Raw genomic sequence first — 24,875 nt, 5'->3', positions numbered from 1 at the left:
ACTAAAGTCCTCGCATAGATGGCCTAAGTTGACATGATTTGAGCCGGGTTCAGTTGAGGTTGGAGGTGGGAGGTGGGAGGTTGGGGGCTGGAGAGCGGAGTGGGGGGCTTTCTGGTGGTCACAGCTTGTCGATGATGTCGCTGGTGTCCATGTGGAATGCCCCGGCACGGGATTTCAGTGCCTTTACTTTTTAAACTGTCTGTCGGCGCGGGAGGGGCTTCTTGTTTGTGGGTCAGTGTCAGTGCAAATGCCTTTGGAGTGACAGGCAGAAGGCATTTCCCTCTTTCTGGGTGCTTCAGCTTCAGCTTCAGCAACATTACAAAGTGGTCTTGCCTATCCACACAATGCTGTTAGCCAGATCTGAGTATTGCGAGTGCTTCACGAAGGGTACTGCGAATTCGGCGTCCCAGCTCGGGGTTTCCCCTTTCTTCCGAAGGGACTCCCCAGCCCTTTCTTGGCTCGCCTTCCCTTCTTTATAGCCTCGTAAACAGCACATAACACTAAAGAGCCTGCTGAGGACGGGTCTATGCCGAAAAGAAAACACACACTGAGTGTGCAAAACAAGGAGTTGTCTCTCGACCAACTGGGTGGCACTGAGTGTGCGGAGTGTGCGTGTGTGAATAAAATAGTTTTCGAGTATCCATTTGCATATTTAAAGCAGCAACTAAATGGTTTCCCCTGCCGCCTCCACTCCTCGCCACGCCCTGCCACTCCGTTTTGCCTTCCTGCTAATGGCTTTCCTTTCACAGCTTCCCCCACTTTCCCGCTTTTCCACTTTCCCACTCACTTGTCGCACTCGCACTCGAAGTCGCCTAGTATTTGTATTTAATTTTGCATGCGCCTTCATTAAATAATGTGGAAGGTCCGCTGGAAGCTGCAGCAGCTGTTGTCCTGCCAGAAAGAAGTCCTTCGCTATCAACAAGTTCAGCTCCCCGCGGACCAAGTGGCCGAGTTTATTTAGGAAAATTCCTTTATCCGCAATCCAAGGAGGGTCCGCCGCCTCGGTTTTGATTGGGGAATTCCTCAGCCACACGCACCCTGCATTCCATGTGTAGCAAATATGTATACGCACTTGATTCGTCGAACTGACTTTTTAATTAATGCGCCACTTTCGCCAGATCCCAGATCCCAGATGCCAGATCCCAGATGCCAGAACCCAGATCCCAATACGGCTGTGATGAGTTATATTCAAAGCGGGTGCGCCCGCCGGGGATCTTGGAATATTTTTAACATTCGGCATTGGCATCCGTGCAAAGAATGCCAGCTGCCACATTTTCCCTTCGCTCCGTCTATTTATATTCCGTAATCCGCGCTGAAAAGCTCTGACCCTGGCATTGAATTTATCGTCTGCCTCCTCCGCTCAAAGCGAACTTGTGAAAACGCAAAAAGGATTTTATAAATATAAAGTTGTAATTTAAGCGCTGAATGGGAACGGGCTTTAACCTTAAATCAAACTCCAGTGAATTAAATTTAGGTCTTAACGTGGCAATTACAGGGCATGATTACCGAAACATAAGTCCCCGTGAAAAGTTGTTGGGAAAGCGTGGCGAAAACGCAGTGGTTTTCTAGTGTGGAAAGCGGAAGGTCACCACTTTGCATGCGTTTCCACTGCTGATTGCAATTTCTGCGGCCGGGCCAAATGTAATTTGTTTTGAAATTTCTATTTGGGGGATTTCTGGCTTTGCCTCCCAGCAAAATATCTGGGAGTTGACACCCAACAAAACCGATAATCAAATATGCTAGTCGCTGGCTGAATTCCCGATAAACACCAGCGGGGTTTGATTCAATGGAAGGATCTGCTTACACCGCCTTCTGTTTGACGGCTTTTGTCATTTATCGTCATTATATGGTGCACTTGGTGTCCCCCTTAATGATGCCACCATGTGGCGTCTGTGCTCCCCCCTCCGCCTCTGCCGCCCCCCCAGCTTTCCTCGCAGGTGTCAATGGCCCCTTTGGTCAGATGTCCGCAAACTGCGTCAGAAATATTTTACATAGCTGCAAAGGGTTCAAAGGATACAAAGTCGTTCCCCGTCGACTGCGGCTCTGGTTACGACTTGAAATTCAGGAGGAAAGATCTCCTAAAAGTCTACAAATAAACTAATTTACTTAAAGTCATCAAAATACTATAAAAGCATTTGAGAAATGTGAACATGTTGTACCAAATATATGACATTTTCGATATGATTATTTTATGTATAATAGGTATATTCAGGACGAGAGTTTTGTAATTAATGTAGTGAAATCAGAATTTGGCTCAGTATGAATCTGGGTCATCGGGAATTCGTGGGCTGAACTGCTGGCTCCTGTTAATTTTTATGATATTTTTCATGGGCCGCAGGGCCGCTTTATTAGCACTCTCCGTCCCTGTCTACCAGTCCATCGGCCATCTCTTTCTCCCCTCATCTCTCGCTGCATCCCTTTCTAACATCGCGTCCTTCTGCGCAGTTAGGGACATTAATTTAATCGGCATGTCATTTCGTGTTCAAAGTTTTACACCTCTGCGACAGGAGGCAGGATAACCATAAAATGCCTCTTGGCTTTGTCCTCGTCTCAGTCAGGATTTCCCCTTTTCCCTTCCCCTTTTCACCTTTCTCCACTTCGAGCGGCTTAATTCCCGTGTTTTGGCCTTGTTAAATGAGCCGGGACAACAAAGAAATCCAATGAAGTTCTCCGGAAAATGAGTTTAGTTTTGCACTCACCCACGCACCCACCCTTGGTGCAATATCCTTGATTACGGATCCAAATGAGAAACGTATCTGCAATCAAAAATCGAACGCTTTCCACAATTACCGGCTATTTATTTATTCATAAACGAGGCCAATCAAACATTTAGCGAATCGCTGATGAGTTCGGTGAAAAATTGATTTCCGTTTAGTTGCTCGTAGCTCTTGCACGTCGTAATTGAAAGTGCACTGTTGGAAAATGCGAAAAGCGGGGTGGAAAATGAAGCAACTTGCCTGCGGTGAATGGGTAATGGACTGCCATAAATACCAAATAGAAGAGCACACGCAAAACAATTATCAAATTAATATCAAACTACTCAAAAACTGGGGAATTAGAGTTTAGAGTTTAGCAATGCGATTTGTACTACTTAACATATTCAATATGCCTTTGGCTCCTCTCACTGAGGTTCAATAAAGTTTTGTAAATGCATTCCCGCTGATAAAAACAAATCACAATTAAGCGGGGACTTTAATATTTTTTTTATGATTTTCGGCATAAAAATTCGGATTCTTACTTTTGGTTTATCGCGTTCTCGGTCTCGGGTTTCTCGGTTTTCTCGGGGCAAATTATCGTTAACATTTTTCTTGGCTTTGTTCGCTCGTTGCTTGATTTTTATGAGTTTTATTATCCATAGCACATGGTTGACGGTATTGTCTTTGCCCGCCCATTGTTTGTTATTTAAGTATTTTGTTGTTGCTGCCTTTGCTGTTGCTGCTTTTGCTGTTGGCAGCTTGTTGTTTATGTTGTTTTCGCTTATGTTTTTATTGACAGTTATGACAGCCATTTGTGCTCGTTGTCATTGCAGTTTTCTTTGGAATTGGCCAAGGGAAAGTGAGCGATAGTCTTGGCTTTAAAGAATGGAGACTTTCATTCTTGTTGAAGTCGTACATTCGAGCTTAAATTGCTTTCTTGTTCACTTTGAATTCAAGCCTAAAATAACTAATCCTTCGCATCTAAGCTTTACCTTTACTGAACACATTTCCTATTTTTATTTGTATCTATGTAGCACCTGCATAATGCCAAAAGCATTGACAGCAGAAACTTTTCAGAAACTTTGCCTCAAAAGCCTCGCAGCTCATGGGAGATTTCGCTGCCGGGAAGTCTCGTTTGTCTCCCTGGCTTTCGTCTTTAAAGGAGCCACAATAATACCTATCAAATATTGTTGTGAAGTGTGCCGAAGCGTAGGTGTTGCCTCAGAAGACGGCAGGAGAAACTAAGCCACAATTAACCGATGTTCTGCCTCTGCGGGTATTCGAGTGTGCGCACATGTAGCATTCAGTAATAATCTTGGCCGCATTTTGTGGCCATGGCAACGATTGCAGAACTCATTAGAATAAATGAAGGGAGGATGGTGCAACCGCAATTTTCCATCAACAGATGCAAATGAAATGCCAATTGGCTGCTCCCACGTTTAGGGACGAAACAGCTTCTACAATTCGTAGTAGATCTTAAGATCTTAAGCTTGTAAAACATTTAGCTGGGTTTATGTGGCTCAAATGGTTTTCAAAGCCCACATTAATCTTTATTGTTTAAAATGTATCTTTATGTTTTTATCCTTATTTTTTTCGACTTCGGGGCGTGGCTGGTAATTATGTGGAAAATTCATAACGTGCAATCCCCAGATCTCCAGATCCGCAAAAGCCACTCAACCAAAACGGACACAATGGAAAAGTTGTAGGCCAACATGCGTGGAATGGCCTAAAAATGAGTTCTGGCCATGTCCGGCAAATGGCTGGCGCACGTCGTCCTGCGAATTGGCCCATATCCTGGCCTGGCAGGACCCTCATGATTAGAATAAAATGCGGCAGCTGTGAGATATGAGTGCACGTCCGAGGAGACTCCTCTCACTTCGGCAGGCCAATAATGAAGGCCACAGGATAGAGTGCAGGGGCGTGGCAGATGCCGCACACGCTCTTACACTGCCACAAACTAAAAGGATACAAAGTGATGCTGCAGGGAAGCCTTTTTTGCTCTCTGAACAATTCCACATCCACTTTAAAATACGGGACGCAACTTTGGCATAATAAATGCAGAATAAAATGTGTTTTCCGTGCAGTTTGGAAACACTGAAGTTTCTATGCCACTTCCACCTCCCCTTTCAGCTGGAATATTGTAAAAGTTGTTCGGCTTCTGTTTGCTTACTGTGAGTATTAACAGAGCTTTAAGATCCCAATACTCGCATATTCGGCCTGGGTAAAACTAAATTTTAATTGCATTGCTTGCCCAGGTAGATATTGGACCTAATGGCTCTGCCTGAAGGCACGAAGTTAACCAATCTTGCCTGTGTCATCACAAAAGCAAGAAGGGAACCCAGAAAATCACACCCTTCGTCGCCAATTCCACTATTTTTTATGCCCTGCCATTTCGATGGAGGCTGTGCTCCGAACTAATCGAATCAGTGGAACGTCCCTATATATATTTGAATAATCAAGCCGACCCGTTCCCATACTCCTCTGATGAGATGGAAGTGGCCAAAAGGGGAGTGGGAGTGACCGTATGTGTCACAGCCAGTGATGCCAAGCCAGTAATGCCAAGTAGTGGAAAAACGGCTAGCTCCATCGGAATAAGCCAAGTCGGCATCCCTGGTCGCATTCGCATTCGCATTTCATTTCGATTCGCCTTTTTCACTCCAAGTGGCACTTGAGCCACGCCACTCAAGTGGGCGTCCGTGGTGTATGTGTGTGCGAACAAATGAGTTGAGCCGCCCCCAGGGTTATCACTACCCCCCCCTTAACCTTTAACCCCTCCCTGCGATATCCAACAGATACGGCGAAGTGCGAAAATCCGGGCCAAAGGCAAATGAGCCATCGCCATTTCCATCGCCATCGCCATCGATGGGAAAAAGGGCTTCAATTGAATATGAATTGACTGTCGGATTAATATCGGCTGAGCCCCCTGCTTTAATTTGTCGCAGCAAACTAAGCGAGAATGGAATGTAAATTGCCTCGACAAAGGGCAATCTCTCTATTCTAGTTAAGTTTGTCGGCCCGTTTTTATGGCCTCGAATATGCGGACATAACCATAAAACACAAACACCCAACCCGAGCCCAGTCCCGAATCCCAAATCCCGAATTCCGAATCCAATCCCGAGTTGCCAATCCCGAGTAGAAACAAAGGAGAGGAGGCGCCTCGCATGTGGAGAGCATACATATGTGCCGCTAATGCCCCGCAAACGATGACGCGGGGATAAGAAAAGTCAACAGAACTTTTCCCCGGACTCGACGCTCCCGATGACCTCGAACCGATAAACCGAAGTTTAGTGAAAATCGAAAATTGGAAAAATGTGCTAACAGAAAGCAGAAAATACGAGCGCTCTGCGTTCATTTCCTTAAAGTGTAATGAAGTGAATGCAAGATGATTGCCTTGCCATTTAATACTATTACTCATCTGCAATTTATGGCAGTAAGTTGAACTAATTGCTGAAGGGTTGTCCACTGACATTTCCCATTCAAATATTTGCTGTTCAAGGACTCGGCAACATTCGTAGTGTATGAGTATGCCCACTCTGATATCCCATAGCTTATCTTGGCGGGCATAAAGACAAAGGCGGACCAGTCTTAAAAATAGAAATTATATTGCCAGTGCAGAGAAAGTCGGAAAAGCGAATCGGAGGAGCGAGCTGGCGAGAGGGGAAAGCGGAGAGGGGCGAGGGGAGAGATTGTTTTGGTGCCACGGTGGCGGCGGAAGGGGGAGGGAACGGGGGGAGGGGAGGTGGAGGAAAACTGGTGGCTTTGTGACCACAAATAATTACAAAAAAAATTGCAGCAGCCCCTGCCCCTGGGAAATCCCTCCGCCACAATCTTGTGTCTTTTTGTCTTATCCCCACACAGATGATAAGCCCTGGAAATGAACAAAAATAAAATCGAATAAAATAAAGGCGACCCAAAAACCCAAATGGAAAATTGCCAAAAGTATAAAAACCGAGCAAAAAATATGGCCAGACGGGAGGCGATTTTGGCAGCCAATTTAGTGATAAAAGTATTCCCAGTCCGAGTCCATCCGGAGTTAATAAACAAAATTGGGCCAGAGAGTTGAGACATTTTTAATGCAGATAATACAGATGATCCGAAGCCGAAGAGGTGGAGGGAGGTGGGGGAGCACAGAAAAACACATCGTTAAAATGATTGAGTTGAATGAACTAGAAAATTGTGCACTCTGCCTTCGATTCCGCTGGCGAGTCCCCTGACTTTGGTCGGCTTCAATTGACTGGCCACTCCGATAGTTTGATTGATGGTGATGATGGCTGCGCGGAGCACGTGGCGCGAACACAAATACCAATTATTTCTCCACTGTAGTTCTTTGGCCAGCTCTGGCTTTTCCCAAAAAACACCTCCAACTGTTGCTATTTTGGTTTTCCCCCGGGTGCTCAGAATCCGAATCGCTTCGCGAGTTGTTTGCAGAGTGACCTCCTCCTTCAACTCCTACACTGAGCAAAAGGACTGGGGACCCGACTCAAGGGGCGGACGAAGGGGTTACGGCTGCTTAAGCCAACTTAAAGGGTAAAGGACACGCAGGCGGAGGGTCCTCGAGCAGGGTGTGTGGAGCTCAGTCACAAAGATAAACAGGCAACAAATTAAAATGAATTAAAACTGTGTAAAGTTGCCGGCGAGATGATGGGGGGTTAAGCGGTTCTGGCCGGAAGGGGCTGACAGTATGTACGTATCCTGCGCCTTGTTGTATGTATATTTGTGCGAGTATAGTGTGTCCAGGATGCCGGACAGCTAACTAAGATTAATGAGCTGGCCGTGCCGTCGACAACTTCGAGTCTAATGCCAATAAATGCGCGCCGGCCCTGTTTTCCCTTTTTTTATATTTTAATCCGATGATTTATAAACGCTCCGTGCTCCCCTTTTTCAGCAAAACTCAATCATGAGTAAACAGGCTCCTTGCCCCTTTCACCATTTTCCCCCGACTAACCGCTGTCAGCAGCAGTTAAACAATTGAAGCCATATTTAGTTAACATTTTGACTAATGTCCGGGGCCGAAGCCAAAACTTCACACAACTAGCAGCGTCCCCTGGCTGATGAAATGGCTGGATGTGGCGATTTTGCCATTTTACCATTTGATCGATGGCAGAGCTCGGAAAAGAAATTGCACTGGGCAACAGCTTGGGGAGGAACAGCAGCGACCGAGATTGACTTTGCTCAACCAGAAGTTCCGAGCGAGCAATTAACTTCGAGCGATCTGAACGACCCACAACTCAGTGTTGCACAAGTGTATATTCTGTTGGTTTTTCAGCTTCAGTGTTGTAAATACCTATAAATAATGGAGTGCCATTTCCATTGGTATCGCTTCCCCCTTTTAGTGGGCTACGACTGTCGTTTGGCTGATTATTCAGGTGAGTCCCAGACATAAAGCACTAAAAAATTGATGGTGATGCATTAACCTTAATGCAATGCTACGGCGGACTGAAGGTGGCGGGGTCGCATGCATATAATTTGATATGTTCGGGCCACTTATTTATTTTTATGGACAAGTTGGCAGCCCGGCGGAGCTTTTCACTGCTTTCCGTCGCCTGTGCGTCTCCCTTTGCCCTGTTTGGCAAGGAGGCAGACTGTTTTTAGCACTATCGCGTCGCATGAAACTTATCGAGGCAACTGCGGGTGGACAGACGGAGATTGTCAATTGTGCAGTCAGTTTATCTTGCGGCACTGCCACCAAATGAAGCTCTATCCCCGTCTCTTTCGTCCAGCATCGTGCCATCTCGTGAGGGCGCTTTCCAACTAGCCCCATCTCTTTCGGGTAGAAGAGTTTCCATTTAAATTGTTTCGTTTATGAAGAGGGCACGTGCAGCATTTAATGCGAAAATTCACTGGAATTCGCACGCAATGCAGGCGGATCCAATAGTAGAGGATGGAATTAAGACGAAATGAGAAAATCGGAAAATCGAATAAGCGGGTGGCCAAGTATTCAGCAAATGTGTGCAATCGTTTTGTCCCACAATACGAGTTCGAGTTCGAGTACGAGTATACGAGTGTGTGTACGAATGCAGAGCTGAAGCATCCATTTGTGAATTGCGGGGCAATTTGTGAGTGTTTCAAAGCAAAATGGCTTGCTGAATTCCCAGAAGAACAAGTGTTGTAGGTCCTCGCCAGATAATAACTTCTATGCAGCTTGTTTATTTGCTATTTGCGCCACACACAACATTTCGCAGAACGGCAACCTTGACTTCCTCCCGTATAATTTCCTTTCTTAACTTTCCCCACTTTGATCAGCTTTTAGTTATATTGATATTGACTTTCCTGCAAAAATCGCCCCGCGAACGTTCATTCGACGCGAAAAGCTTTTAGCATTCTCCACGCACCTCTTCCTAAAACAAGTGCCCCCATTTTCTGGGGTGTTGGAGCCTGCGACTGTAAAGGATCTGCAGGTTGCCACTTCGACGCAGTTGTCAGCCGAGAAGTGAATTTAAGTGACAGCTGTCTGCGGCAACGCCGGAGGAGTAGCAGGTGCCACGCCCCCTGGCCATGCCACCGCCTGTGTGGTGTGCTACATGCCCCCTCTTTTCCATCTTTTCACTGGGGAAAATGTCTGGTGTCCAAGGCAAAAACGCAGGACGTCACCATCAATATTCTAATTGGAGTGCTTACTTGTCTAATTTTAAAGGAGAACAACTCGGGGGTTTCTGGTAAATTTGAATGGCTTCTTAGGCGAGTCCTCCAATTATTACTGAGATATTTTAGCACAGACCATGCTGGATTTTCGGGCAGTGTCCTGCGTTCACTTGGCATCTTGAACATTGACGCTGCGCGCGTGTGTAACTCAAATTATGTGGAAATGAATTATGAACCCTTCCCGCCCTAAAGCAGAACAGTGTTCTCCCTGGGGGCGGCGCCAGAAGCCACTGAAAATGCCCGGAAAAGCGTTTACGACGGAAAAGCCAAGCAATGTAGGGAAATCCATCGCAGCAGGCGGCGAACGGAGTTTGCACTCGGGCTCATTAGCCGCTGACACGCAGCAGTGGGGTGAAGCCCATTCGAAAGCCATCAAGTCGGGCAAAAAGTGGCTCACAAAGGACTCCCTTTGCTCCTTCATCAGCTTTGCGACACTGTGCCACCTTTCGCCGATTGTAACAACGAAAACAGATTGCGATGGGACCGACTCCAGACTATTATTAATTCCTCTGCCAGTTTGGTGAGCGGCTTTTTCTGTTCTGTCCTGTTCGCTTCGGTTCGTTTCATTTCATTTTCGTTTTTCGCATTTTCGCATTTTCACATTTACACATTTACACATTTACACATTGCGCACACGCCGCGTGGCCCGCATGATTTATACCACCAATTATCAGCCGAATACACACAAAAAGTTATTGTTATGCTGCAAAATGCGGAAACTAATTAGGCAGAAAAACAAAATAGCTGGCCGAGGGCATCGGAAAAAGGATCGGCGAAGGCAAACATTTTTATTGCACGAACTGCAGAGGGAGCATCAAAGTCGAAACTTTCGCTTCGTCCTGGCAAAAACAAAATCCCGCTTCCTTCGGTCCACTGTTCACTCAGTATCAGTATCAGTGCATAAAAACGAATTCGGGGAAGCTGGAAATCCGCACGTAGAATGGCCAAGGAACAGGGAACGGCATCAGCAGTCGGGCAAAGTTTTCCATATCGCAGTTTGCAGTCGGCGGACTGGGAAATGGCTTTCCCTCCTCGGAGCCTGTCGCTCTGTCTGGCTAAAACAACACTAAATAAGTTAGTTAGGCAATGTTTGGGTGGGATGTTCTCTTTCGAGACTTAAAGGGGTCTGTTTTTTTTGTTTTTTGTTTTTCACAAGCTTATTACTTTTGCTTCTGCTTCTAATAAATATGTAGCCATAGCAATCTTGAAATTTCTGCAACCATTAAGATTTTATTTTAAGCAGCATTTACTTAAAGAGTTACTTTAAAATCCCAAGACTACGACCAAAACGTCAATAGAGCAATTTACACCTATGCGAAGCCAAGCTTCTATTTGTCCTTCCCTTTTCCCCTTCGCCAGTCGCAGGCTTATAAATCAAGTAGAAGAGAAGGGGAAACCCGCTTGTCAGGCTAATTTGCAACAACAAAGTGGGAGCTGGGTTGGCTTGGTTAAGCACTAAAACCACCCACTTGGCCACCCACTCGCCTCCCGCTGCACTCCTTCACACTCGAAGGAGTGCAGGATCCCACGCTCGAAGGCGATTCCGCGCTCCAGTCTGTTGTGGTTTTACAACAGGCAACAAGGTGTTACACATGTCACTCCTCGTGGGGGCCTACAGTCGGGGTCAATGTTTCAGTGGCGTTGGTGATAAAGTGGTAGCACATAAGGTCGCTACTGCACTGCTAATAGTATGAATAAAAAAAAAAAAAAACCAATAACCTAATTGCAAAGTAAAAGAAAAAGATTTCGAATCATGTGACTTGTCATGAGTGACTTGCTCTATGACAAAACCTGTTTTCTCAACTCTGGCTGTGGCTGGCACAACAGTGTGTCTACGTACGAGTATCCTGTTTTTATTTAATGGCTTGCTCCTGTGTCATTCGGGTAACTTTGTTCTCGTCACCGCCGGCGGCCCTTTTCCGCCTTTCCGCTTTTCCGCTCTCCCCCGACTCTTCCGAAACTTGTTTCATTTTCCACATACTTGGACGCGTGTGAGGGTGTCGTATCTCGTTTCACGGCGCACGGAGCATGAAAAGCCCCTTGCCGCCGTCGTCATCATCAATCCCGAACGCTTCCTTTCCGTCAGCTCCGAAAAACATATTTAGTTTCGGAGCTGCGGACTCTTTTCTCAGTGTCCGTGGGACGAATTAAAGTGTCCCGCAAATATTTGTCCCAAAAATTGCGTACTACTATATAGCGAAAAATGGGATCGATCAAGTGCCATCGTCTATCGGCACGTAGCTCAATCAAAGCGGAGCCGGAAAACCCCCGGAAAATCGCACTGCATCTTTTTATTGGACTTCAAAATGAAGTTGGCAGCCAAGAGAGCACAGACAACAAAATGCGTAGCCGGTGGAAAAAGTTTCAGCTTAGTAATTTAAAACAGTCCTCAAACAAACTCTGAGATAGTTCATAGAAATATTCACTTGAAGTAAAATAAATTAAGTTGGACTCTATAAAACAATTCGAATGCTTATTTGAACGGTTTAAGCCAGTTTTATGGGCTTACTTGTGAAAAATGTTTTGCTTTCCATATCAGCAGCTTTATTGTGCCGAGACTTGATAAGTATTTGGACCTATCAGTGTGAGTGGCTCTGCTGCCCTTTATGTTTGCAGAAAATTAAGGATTTTAAGTACTTGGTGTGCTGACCGTAAACAAATTGGGATCAGCAAACTTAATTTAGTTCCAAAGTCAGTTGAACAAGTCTGACTTCTTGACATATTTGATGTGGCTCCCAAGAGGGAAAGCTGAGGAGACTACAGGAAAACGGCAGCAAGCACGGCAAGTATTTGCCGGGCGAAGAAGAGCAGGAAAAGGTGGCCCTGGATAGCCGGGATTTCCACTCCTGACCAGGCGCCATAAAAACATAATCCACATAAAGCTTTTAACCAACACTCACACGTGTTCGTGCGTACGTTGCGAAACAATGACATTGCGTTTGAGCTGCGGAGAGGTGAAAAATGCGGGAAATCCCGGCTTATACAAGGCTCGCAAGACACACACACCTCTAGTAGAGCGCCCTCGCATGACCACAGAATTAAACGACAATGTTGAGGCGTCCGGGCCACAGAACAAACTTTTTGCCGCAACAAACTACAAATATTTTCAACCATTTGTTGACTGCAGGCAAACAACAATTTTAATTAGAAATCTATTGTTGTTTGAAATTAGGCAGGGACTGTTTGAATGAGATCTAGTGACAGCACATAGTGTTCAGCTGCATAAATATATTTTAAAATAAACATAAAACGGAAAGGAAGCTTGCATCGGCGAGCCCAAGCTTATACTATATAGTATATACCCTTCATTACAAAGGTCGAGCAAAATGCATAAAGGCAAAACAACATTGAAGCAATGACGATTTTTGGATTTGGAATTAGTGAATTGTGGCCAATCAATTTTCAGGAAATTTGAAAAACGTACAGTATTAGCCTAAGAAATAGTTATATTAAATTATGTAAAATAAAATAAAACTATTGAAATTATAGCATACTTTTATGGGCTCATACGGAAGGGGCTGTTGCTGTCCCTCTCTCTCAATTGGAAAATCTTAAGAGTATAACAAAATGTGTAGCATACTTTAGTGAGTACGAAATTCAAAGAGCAGCCACCTGCCATAGCTATGGAAGCTATCCGATATAGTCGCCCGATCCGTGCCGTTCCGGCTTGTACTACGTACTAACTACTCAACTTTTGGTTCCTTAAAATGAATTCCCATTAAATGTGTTTCAAAGCCTGATTTCTTCGACGCTCTCTTATTTTCCTCTTCATTTTATTTCGCTTCCCAAAAAAACTGGCGAAAAGGCAGAGTTGAAATTGAATTATTTCTTTATTATTTGCGGGCAGTTGGACCGCAGATGGGCTTCTTTTGGCCGCATGTCGCTGCTGCTTTTCCCATTTCGGATCTGGGAAATGGGAAAGGGAAAGGCGAGGGGAGGGGGAGCGGGAGGGGGTAAGAGGAGGAGGCGAACGGAAAGGCCATTTGATGAGTGGTTGTGGGATTAACTTCTGCCTGCCGCAAAGCCGGCAAAACCTCAATTATCAACTTACAGTAGACAAAAGGGCGCTTAATTAAGTGAAGCGTCGAACGTGCCCGCCATTTTCTGTTTTCGCCGTCATGGAAAGTGCCTTCGATCGCACTACTCCACCTCGACCACCCCCCTTTTGCCCCCTTTTCCGAACACCCCCACCGCCCATGTAATCTTAGACGTGTGTCGTTGTCAGAAGTTCTCCCTCTCTGCTTTCTGCTGAGTCAGCGAGGGAAAATGGCAACGTAATCTATGCACTGCTGAGGGGCCGGAGGAAACTGGAAAATGGGGGCCGGGCGTCTGGGTTTTTCAGCGGGAACCGAGAACCGAGAACTGAGAACTGTCATTTGCCATTGAGTTTAGTTGTTATTACTGTTATTATAGTTCACACACACGCATTTTCGTATGATACATTGTTTTATATTCATGGCGAATGTACAGGGTATCAGCGACGATATGGGACAACCTAAAAGCCGGTTTGCCCACAAAGTGTTTATGCAATTATCAAAGAATAAATATATAAATATCATTCGTACTCAATATTGGCAGTAGCACGGAAACTAGAGCTTCATTTCGCTCACAGCAAGTGCTCGGAAATTGTAAGCCTCCATAATGCAGGATAATCTATACTTGTATTTGCCGAGCACACAGTCAAACAGCATTTTGCCGACATGTTTGCCATTTGCCTTTTGGGTAGGTGGCCCTTTTTAGAGTATCCCTCGGGTCGATTATTCACGCTGACCCCTGGTCCTTCCATTCATTTGTTGTCGGCGCTGTCGCAGCTTCGCTCCCAGCTTTTTATCGGAATTATGAATTTGAACAAGCGTCAAAGGGGGAGGAGGGGAGGGGCTGCTCCGTAGTTATCTAAACTTGTACAATTTGTTTGGCCCCACCCACCGCACTTGGCACATTTACGCTTGGCAGTGATCTGCCTTAAGTGCCTTCAAGTGGATTAAAACATGGCAAACACACGGTCCTCTTTTCCCTTCTGTCTCTATCTCCCTCTCTCTCTGTGTGTGTGTGTGTGTGTGAGTGGAGTAAATGGAAATGTTTTTCACTTGTTTACCGTTCGGGGAGAGTGCGTACCCACTCTGGATACCCCTGTGTGTATCCCCAGTTGGCGAAGCAAAGCAGCAAAGAAATGCCACTCGAATGCTGCGAACGACTCTGTTACATCACGCATACGCCCCGTACGCCACCCCACCCCACTCACTGGCCCAAACGGATTGAGGTCTGGCCGTTGCTCAATACGCATCGCAATCCGAATGGCTCATTTAGGGCCATTATCACCGAAATTGTAGAGCAGGTATCCACGAGTGATTGGTGCATGGTGCAGAGAACGCCTAGGAAAACACTTTGCAACTGAGTGCCTCCCGAACCAGGGTAATCAATATATCATCCCAACTGTGGCTAAAAGCGAGCTTAGTGTAAGCCATTTTAATCCAAATATGAGCACTGAATTACTTGTCGCTTACACAAAAATACGTTGACCATAACGACATAATATTCAGGGGATTTCGGTGTAACATTATCACCGTTTTTGGAAACAAGCGCTCAGTGGAGATGAGTATACCTAAGTCCACGGTTAACTGAAAACTCGATTGACCCGGGGCGCTTTCCACATTAATTGGCAAAGTTTCTATAAACAACTCTCGGGGCCATGCAATTATTATTAAAATGGTTTCCCTTTAACGGCTTTCCTTTCGCCTTTGTTTCAGGACCAACTGTCTGTCGGTCTGTCTGTCTGTCTGTCTGCTTTTCCGAGCTGCGTTTTCATTTGCCGAGCCGTACTTACGGGAAAATTGGCTCAGCGGCGGCGCTAACCAAGTATGATTACGTTTTGCTTTTAAGCGTTTTGCCGCCGAACTAGAGGGCCGAAAGAAACCGCTCTTAGCCGCGGAATCCAATCAGTTCTCCCTGTTGACAAATGGCTTATGGCACGTGCCTATGCCCCGCCGCCGAGAGGAAACTCCGTTCGCAGGAGAGGTGCCAGCCCCCAGCCACCAGCCACCAGCCACCAGCCAGCAGCCACTGGAAAGGAGCATTTGCCACATTTCACAAAAGTTCCAGATACAATTTTTCCAAAGGCAAGGGCGCAGCGCAAAACTTTCCGCGGGCCATAATGCCGGTGAAAAATGAAAAACCGCAGAGGAAGCGCAGAAAAAAATTATGAAATATTTGAATTTGTATACAAATTAAGTTGATAAAGTTGGCTTAACCTAAGCGCCGGGCCCAAACTCCAGGCCCCAAGCCCCAAGTCCCATTTTTCTATGTAATTTCTCAGCGAAATAAATAAATAAGAAAACTGTCAGGTGTCGCCTCAGTTTTGCAGGGATCACCGAAGAAGAAGAAGGCGAAGAAGAAGAAGTAGAAGAAGAAGAAACCCAACAAAGTTTAAAACAAATCCTGCCAAGTGACCTGCACGCAGCAGTGGAAATTTGTCTCCGAAAAAAGTGCGGCGGTGAAATCGCAAATAAAAACAAAGCGCCAGAAGAACAAAAATTGTCGCGACGTCGTCTAGTCAAATTGCAAGTGATTTGGCTCAGGCTCCGGCAGGGAGCAAGGACTTCGGAAAAGGGGGAAAGCGAGGGCCCCCCTCTGCGGGGGGGGATGTGGGGAGTGTGGGGTAGGGGCGGAAAACGGAGCCGATGAAGGGCTGGCTGGCGGCACTGGTGTTGGGTGACGCTGACGGCGGGCCATTGACACATGACAATGGAAAATTTGCACGTTCAAAGTTCAAACAAACAAGTCAATTGGCTGGAAAAGATGCTGAGAAATGGCGGGTTTCCGCTGGCACATAAAGCCACGTTCCAGGGCATGTGGATTGCTTCAAGAGCCGAGTTCAAAGTAGGTGCACTTTGTTAAAGAACATTTTCGGTAAAATATAGGTACTCGTGTGAGCATAAAAATGTAATACAAGCTTACAACATCATTGAGATACTCACATTAGTTTGCATAATGCGTAAAATAAATTGTGTATCTTTAAAATCATTTTATTTAATTTTTTATATAATTATTAAATGTGTATATAATTTTAATTAAACTAGCCTGTACTAGATGCCGTGTAAAATATCTTGCGAATCGGGAAAGCCATCCCTTGGATACTGCACTGGTTGTTTGAGGACATTGACGTTCGAGCCGCTGCACTCTTTTCGGCATTAGCATTTTCCTTTGCGGCCGAAGGGTCGGGGAAATGCGAGAATTGCCTGCAACACGCTCCGCACACTGCAGATTTTCATAAATTTATTTAAGTTCTGGCAATTTTGCGGCGGTCTTCAGGAAATGTAATGCACTCGGAGCCGCACATTTGTCGCAGCTAAGCTCGAATCACGGCCAGAAAAAAGGGCAAAGGGGAAGGCTGCAGTGGCTCGGAAAAGCTACAGTGAGAAAATAGTGGCCGAGGGGTTGGCACGTGGCCTTGTGGCCTCGTGGGGAAACAGGGGAAAACAAAAATGGAAAGCCCACTGGATGTATTAAAATAAATTAGCATTTCCACTTGCCTTTCGCTTAACAAATTATGCAGAAGTTTTCGCTTTCCTGCGAACTGCTTTTTTGTTGCTCGCCACAATCTGGCCGGGCTCTCGTGTAAATTGGAAAATTAAGTTGGCATTAGTTCTGGCCCACAACAATGGCAGTAAGTGGCGGCGCAGAATCGGAAGATAAAACAAAACTACACAGAAATGCAATTAAGGCGAGTCACAAGCTGCTAAGTGAAAATGGGGAAAAACCACCTGAGGTGCGCTTGCTTCTCGCGACAATAAAAATGCACTTTAACATCTGAGACTTGCTAAAAATAAGGCAAAAGAAATATATCACCATAAATAAAAGTCATTCTTTAAACAGAAATAATTTGACATAAGGCATATGTGTTTTTATACCCTTATTTTATTCAAATTGTAATTGTTTCTCAAGGTAATCCCTTTTTCAGGACCATTTGTTCACCAAGTAAAATGAAGTCGGTTCAGCGCGGCACAGAACGTTTAACACTCGGTTCACTTGCGGCGGCCCATTTGGGTTGAAAGGAAAACATTTTCCCCGGAAAACTGCACTTAGCTGATGCTGGCTGCATACTATTTTAATTAGCAGCCGTCGCTCAGGCAGCCAAACAGGAAGGAGGGCGGGAAAAGCTGGTCGAGATGACGACGATGGAAAGTGTCGTCTGCCTGCCAGCTGTCTACATCGCCCCGCCCCGCACTGCCCCCTTTTTCCCACCGCTTTTCACGGGTAATCATGTTGGCGGGAAGGCAACTGCTGGGCTGAAAGTTCAGTTGGCCAAGTGGCGGGCACGAGAGGCAAAAGGAAGGAGGCCAGAACACTGGGAAAAGTCGGCGAGTTCGGTTTAATTGAGCATTCAGTCGGGCAATATCTGCTTTGTGCAACATAAATAGTTTCCTAGGTACATATCTCTTCGTGTAGCAGAAAAGTAATTTTGTGTCCATTGACTTTTTACCTTTCGGATTTTTGAGTGCACAGAAGGCGGAGAACGCAATCCACCCAGTTTGTACCTGGTTCCCTCTTCTTTTTCCGCACGTCATTTGAACAGGTTGACTCGGGCACCTCTCCGCTCCCCCCTCCCCTCCCTCCCCCTTTTTCGGTAACCCCCGACCCTCGAAGCCGGCCGCTTGCGTGTCCTGTGACCAAAAACATTGCCCGCCGGCGTTAGCAGGCGTGTATATTATCGTTAATTAAATTTATGGCAGAGCGGCGGGGCTGGCGGAAAAAGCAGAACGGAACTACTTTGTTTTGGTCAACGCGTCGGCCAATGTTTTTGTTTTTATTCACGAGTTCAGGTAAAAATAATCTACGGAAGCTAGTTTAATCAAACCGAAAGTAAAAAGGTCACTTCTTTTCCAGAATTTAAGGCTGAAAGTGGTGTTAACTATTCGTTGTCTCCCCATTGGTGTAGCGAATTGTGTGCGTTAATTAATTTTCCCTGTTTCCGAAAACCAGAGACAATTCATCATAAAACGCGGAGACTCCGATGAAATTGCATTTTTTCGTTGTAGCCTAGCATAATGCCATTATTATGATTATCATTATCCCGCAAAAGGGTCTGGCAAAGTTTTGGCTAATGGCAAAAAACCGAAACACTTCAATATTTTACAACTAATTAGGGATAATTACCAGCCATTACCCAAAGGGATTCCCCTTCCTCTTGGCATGGCGACAAGTTGAAAGTTCGTTTATTTCCGCCGCGCCTGTGGATTTCGCCCCCTTTCGGCCACCTCAGTTAACGTGGTCGTTATCTTTCGGCTAAGGCCGTCTAATGAACACGAAACACAGTCATTAGCCGCGGCCAAAAACCTCCGAGTCCTCGGAGTTCTGTGTCACTTTATATGCCGCCAACTGATTGGAAGTGTCAGCCACTCGGCCCGGCCGCAACTTTACAGGATCAGGTACGGAATACTCTATTCCAGCTGGCAGCTGCCACAATAAGAAACTATTTCCTCAGCTTGAACTGAAACCGAAACGAAGACCTCCCTAACACATTAAATTAATGCCTAATTTGTTTATTTTCCATGCTATTAAAGCCTATTAGGTCCATTTTATTTGCCTTTTTTAGAGAGTGTCGAGCTCTGAAAAAGTGCCAACTGTTGAACTGTTGATAAGGTAAGATAATTGGATTGTGGAAAAAATCTTTGACAGCAAAAGGCAGGCCATAAAAAGCTGACCCCAAGCCGCTTAAAGTCCCGTGACTTTCGTTTTGCTTTTCCTTCAATTACAAAAAAAGAAAAGGCGGAAAATCGGGCAAATACTATTTTTATGTGTATACAATTTATTTATACTGTTGCACAAGGTTACTAAAAATGTTTCTAATTGTTTTTGGAGCCACTTGAACACATTCTACTCGAAAGTATATGAAAAACTTTTTTAAATACACGTTGACGTTGAGAAAATAACCAAAGTCACCAGGCAAAGGGCCAAGAAACCTTGGCGTAACTCAAGAAAATAATAAAATTTATTAAATGTTCTTATTTGGCAACAAAGAGGCTGTGTGTGTGGGCTCGGTTAAATTTTATAGGAGGTGGGTAAAAATCTAGTAGGCAGCGTTGGGTGTTGCCTAGCCAACACAACTGGAAAAAAGCAAATTCAATTAAGACCTTACGTACACCCGCCCCCAAGTGCACAGGCACACTCTTCTAAAAAAAAAACACCCAAAAACACCCACCATCGCACACACAGGCGCAGCAGACAGGCAGCGTGAAAAAGAGCGCGCTCAACGTGGCGTATGAGTGATGCGATCCGATGGTGGAACAGTTTCAAGGGGCGGGCTGCTGGGGTGGGCGTGGCACTTCTTTGAAGCGCTCCATTGTGTTGTTGTTGGGGTGCGAGAAAGTGTGCGAGCATTCCGAAATCACATTAAATGCTGGATAAAAACAAGGGGATGTGGCCAAAAACCTTTTCCTGAAGAACGGCTGAGGTGGTTAAAGAAGTTGTTTTGAAATATTTCCTGTTGCATAACTGCTACTTATGTTAACTGCATTCTATTTGGAAAATATAAATTCGTTGTTTGTAATTTATACCACTCCTTTTTCCAATGTTCTTCTTTAAAAACCCTAAAAAAGTGTTTTAAATGAGTAGCGATATATTCAACTTTTCTTGTATCCTTCGGTCTACCTGTAGATGCCGCACATCTCTGCTTTCCACTCTGCTTTCCGCTCTGACCTCTGCCCTCTGTCCTCCATTTTCCGGCTTTCCGTCTTCGGTCGCGCCATCGACGACGGCGTCTCGTGCACTTAATTTAATGACCAAAGTTCGCCGCACTGGGCGTTGCCTGTTGGCAGGAGAGTGTCCTGCAGGAGCCGGTGGGTCCTAGGCAGCTTTACATAAGCAGCGCCATGTTTATTTACATTTGTGCAAATTGTTATTTAATTAAATTTTAATACGCTTCATTAAAACTTCTGCTGCTGCTGCTGCTGCGCTCCTCCGTGCGCTGTCCGTCGCCTTTCCCTCTTTTTCCCACGGATTTAGTCATTTTATTATGCAATGATAATCAGAAATCAATTTATTGAGTACACACACACACACACACACAGTAGCCAGGCAGAAACGGTCAGCAAGCGCGAATCAAGTCAATAAAATTCAATTTGCTGCTCATCAGCCCAGGGAGTTTAGAAGTGGGCGCTAATGTGGCACTGCGGGACGGCGAGACGGCAAGGACTGTGGTCCTATGGTCCTGCGAGGAGTCCTGCGAGAAAGTCGTTTGTGCGTTTAAGTAAATACAAGCACATTAGGCTACATCAACAGCCGAGAGGAGCTGCAAAAAGCGGGAGAAGGCCAGACAGACAGAAGACTTCTCGGCCAGGCCTTCTCCTTCTCCACCCCTTCCTTCCCTCCTTCCCAGTGCAAGTATGTGTGGCTAAAAGCTACTTAGGCTGCCAGCAAATCGGCGACGGGGCTTGGCAACAATTTAAGGCCTCCAAGATACCCTGCCGCACTACTTAAAGTATAGTTTTTGGAAACTAAATCCATCAATGGGAAAACATTTGTGTACATTTGCATTTAAAGTTTTTGGCATTTGTATAAATAATTTTTATTTACTGCCCAACCAATTCGTACCTGATTTACGAAATGCATTTCATAAATATAATAGTTTGAAACATAAAATGTTGTTTAAAAACTTGATAGCTTTAAATAGTCAATCATCTCCTCGCATACCCACATCCACATCCTTTGAACTTGAATTCAAAGAGCACCACGCCAAATGAACTGCTAAGACGAGCACACACACATAAATACATCCACAGAAAAGCCGCTTTTCCGAGGCAAAAAAAAGCATAAATAAATTAGGCGGCACGAACTGGGAGAACTAAGACAAATGTCCTTATTAATTCTTTAAATGTTTTCCCCAACTGTTGGCAAAATCTGGGGCTTTCACTGATTTTTTCATCTTTCCTTTCTTTTCTTTGCGCTTTTTCGTGCGGGAGGTTCGGCCAAAATGCTAAATTATGTTTGATAATTTGCTAAGCGGCTTTGGCTGTGGTTAAGCTGAAATGGAGAAGGAATTGACGGGGAGAAATGCCAGGAGAAAGTCGGTAAAGGGCAAGCTGCGGATTTTTATTAACAATTGAGGAGTAAGCTAAGAGTAACAAATGTCGAGAAAAATGCATAAAGCTAAACAATGTTGATCGGGAATATTTGTATACTTTATGGAGTCTGAGGGGTCCCCTTCGCCTCTGACTAAAAATATAATACCCTCTGCAAGACAAAAAAAGTTAGTGCTAAGAAGGGCATTATTTTAGTCACCTTTTAAAATAAAAAACACCCATTTTTGAAATTCGGAAAGGTGTTGTATCCTAACTATTGAAAATTCGGCCAAAAAATAAAGAATTTTGAAATGATGCAGTTTGTTAGAGAATTAAAATACAAGCTTTTAGAGGTATGCCACTTTAAAATCTGATTAAACCATTGAATTTTGAAAGTGGTCAAAATATCAGAAAAAATTTGGTTGCGTATACGTGATATATATTATCCATTGAATATCACGTATACGCCTGTACTACAGAGCTGTCTGAACGAACCCCAATTAATTTTCGACTGGATGAAATTAGCTTTTCCTCTGGCTCGGGATTAGCATTCCAGTGAATTAGTTACGCCCTGTTATGGGATATGTTTTTGTCTCAGCTTCTACCGTCGCCTCAATGTTATTTGGAAATCCTAGCCCCGGTATTCCCGGGAAACAGCCGCCCACTCTTTCCTGTACGCATTGCTCATCCGTCACGTGGCTGCATGTGGAAGTGTGGGAATCACAGATGCCCGAATCGGCGGAATTGCCTTCTCGCAACTCGTTAGATCTGGTCAATAATACCCTTGTAAGTCCCTTCCCTTCCTCTCTCTGGTTACATGCCCTCTTAATGCGCAGTGATGTGAAAGTTCTTCAGCGCGGAGGCGACGACTATGGATCGCTAAATGGGCAGGTCAAAGGTTAAGCTGCCTAATAAGCTGGGTGAACGGAAACAACTAAGGCCATTCCCACATATCAAGAACGATTCGAGTGCATATGGTACCATCAGTGTGGGAAACAAATGAATTAGCTTAACCAACTTTGCCTTAAGCCTTGGGTAGTTTTTTAAAGTAGTTCTTCTTGATCTTCAGATTCCAAGTTGAAATATCACGTATACGACTAGTAGAGTTAGTAGGTTCATATTACTGCTGGAAATTGAAAGGATTGCTCCAGAGCTGCGTTCGCTCACAGCAGCCTCAAATCTGCGTTGCGAAAAACCCGACCACTCCCCTTCACAACCCCAATATTCGGTGTGGAACCCTTTCTGCGGTTTTTGGGGAAGCCGTCAGGACGACGCCGCACAGCAGCTGCCCCGAACACCCACACACACACTGGGCCAGCGAAGGGTGTGGAAGTTATTTTATCAACATATTAATAAACATAATCCAGGAATCATATATACGTCGGCCCCCCAGACGATGATGGGCCATGACGAGGAGCCTGTCTGCAAGCGCCTCGCGGAAGCCTCCCTCGGAGAATACTTTTCGTGCTTTGTGCATATTAAATTCATTTAAAGATTTGAAATGTTGCTCGTTTCGCAGTCCAAAGTAAATAACAAAAGTAAAGCCCACAAAAAAAAAAAGAGAAAAAGGACCGGGGAGCAAAGACGAAAATGTCTGTAAATGAGTAATAAATGCGGCTGCCAAGTACTCCAATAAGGGAAAAAGGGAGCGAGATGGGGCCCCTTGCGATTCCTCGCAAAGACCCCACCGTGAAATTTGTTTAGGTTCCTAGGATAGAAACTCGAGGGAGGGTCAGCAGGAAAAACAAAACAAACAGAAAAGCACAGAACAGAACAGAACAGAGCAGCGTCGTTTTTTCCAGTGCCAGCTGTTTGATTTTTAAAGTAATTTCTCAATCACCGGTCGAATCCACCTTGCCAGCGCCACCTTGCCCCTGGCCACTCCCCCCGCGGCAGCTCCGCCCATTATTGTATGCTAATTGAATGCGTAAACAAATTCGTTGGCCCACTTTGGGCGGCGAAAATGGAGCAGGGCTTTGTTTGGATGGTGCCAACATCTGATTCCGCCCGTTTTAAGGCCACTATTTGTGCGTAATTATCAAAATTGATTCTCATTTCGCAGGAATCGCAGGGGAAGGCTTTTTCCTAACTGCTTTACTGGACGGTTTCCACAGCAATTCAGGTTAACTCCAAACGATTTGGGAGGATAACAGATGCAAACTTAAGGCAAGCAAGCGAATATCTAGCGAACTAGCCTCGGCGAAACCTAATTGGCGAATATACAATTTGGCACAAACTGAAACATTCACCGCCACATATTTCACATATTTCTGTCAGCCATCCGTCAAAGTCAAAGGCGCTGCTGAAGGCCTTTAAGGAATATCCTGGACAGGGATACACGGCCTTCAGGAATACGGTGATTTATGCATAAAGCCAAAGACAAAAAAAAAGTCGAGCCCATTTCCCCCGAAAATGTTCCTCGCCACCTGGCGATGTTTGCTTTGTGTTCTGTGTGTTTTCGCTTTCGCTGTCGTTCCGAAGACAGAGTAAATAAAATAAAACGGAATAAAATAAAATAAAACAGAACAATAGAATAGAAGGGCACATGCTAAGTTTCCCCGCAATGGCAGGGAGATGAGTTCAATCGGCGACTGCCATCCGGCAGACACTTTCAAAGCAATAAAACGAGCAATTTTCTGGATTAATGGTGAAATAAAATATCGCTTTGGCCCCGAAAACCACCTCTACGTAACCCACCTCTGGCCACCCTTAACCCACCACAGAGGCAAGTGTGGGTCTCGTACACTGCGAGAAAAGCGGCCTGTTGCCCGTGATGGTAATCAGAGTAATAACAAAATATTGTCTATTTGATTGTTTAGTTGGATTAATATTTTACTTTATTCACATTTGAATGTATTTCCGTGATGCTCTTCTTCTGTTTTTCAGAGTATTCAAAGGGTATTTGGGCAGTGTCCTTGTTGCTGCGTGTGGCAATTTGATAGGTGGCATAAAAACATTTCGAAGGGCGAAACCCGAAACCGAAGCAAACGAAATCGCAACATTTTGAAAAGCAGTGGCCGCGGGGATGGGAAATGTTGGGGGAAAGCGGGGAGGGCGGAGAGGGCGGGGAAGGCGGTGTAGGTGGTATAAAAATAGAGCAGAGGAGCCGATGGAGATGTGGAGATTCGGCTCGGCGGCTGCAGTCGCTCATAAAAACGCCAAATAAAATGGAGAATTAATCAACTGCGCCACGGGTTGACCTCAGAAGTGCGCTCCTTTGCCCTCCGGTGGACTTACGGGATTTACGAGGTCCTGACCCTGACCTGCCTTCTCGGATGGCTTTATTTTCCCCGAAATTTGCGGACACCATAGAAAGCTCCTCCCACTTGTAATCAGTTGAAATTGATCCCAAATTATTATGAGGAAAAAGGGGTAATAATTAGAACTGGCCAACCATTGCTTCGGCTTAAGAACTGGAGAAACCTCTACGGGGAAATCGAGATGGAGTTCGATTTAACTGGTGGAATTCCCACTGTAATGA

At 45.2% G+C, this 24,875-nt stretch overlaps 1 protein-coding gene across 1 annotated transcript in view; it reads right to left on the bottom strand.

Annotated features, from left to right (window-relative positions):
- Positions 1–24,875, bottom strand: part of LOC108097370 (allatostatin-A receptor) — a 66,885-nt gene that overhangs the window by 30,677 nt on the left and 11,333 nt on the right. The window lies entirely within an intron of this gene.

Source organism: Drosophila ficusphila, unplaced genomic scaffold (genome assembly GCF_018152265.1).
Source record: "Drosophila ficusphila isolate 14025-0441.05 unplaced genomic scaffold, ASM1815226v1 contig_198, whole genome shotgun sequence".
Taxonomy (NCBI): Eukaryota; Metazoa; Arthropoda; class Insecta; order Diptera; family Drosophilidae; genus Drosophila; species Drosophila ficusphila.
Note: the sequence above shows the minus strand (reverse complement) of the source record. Positions and strands in the feature narration are given on the sequence as shown.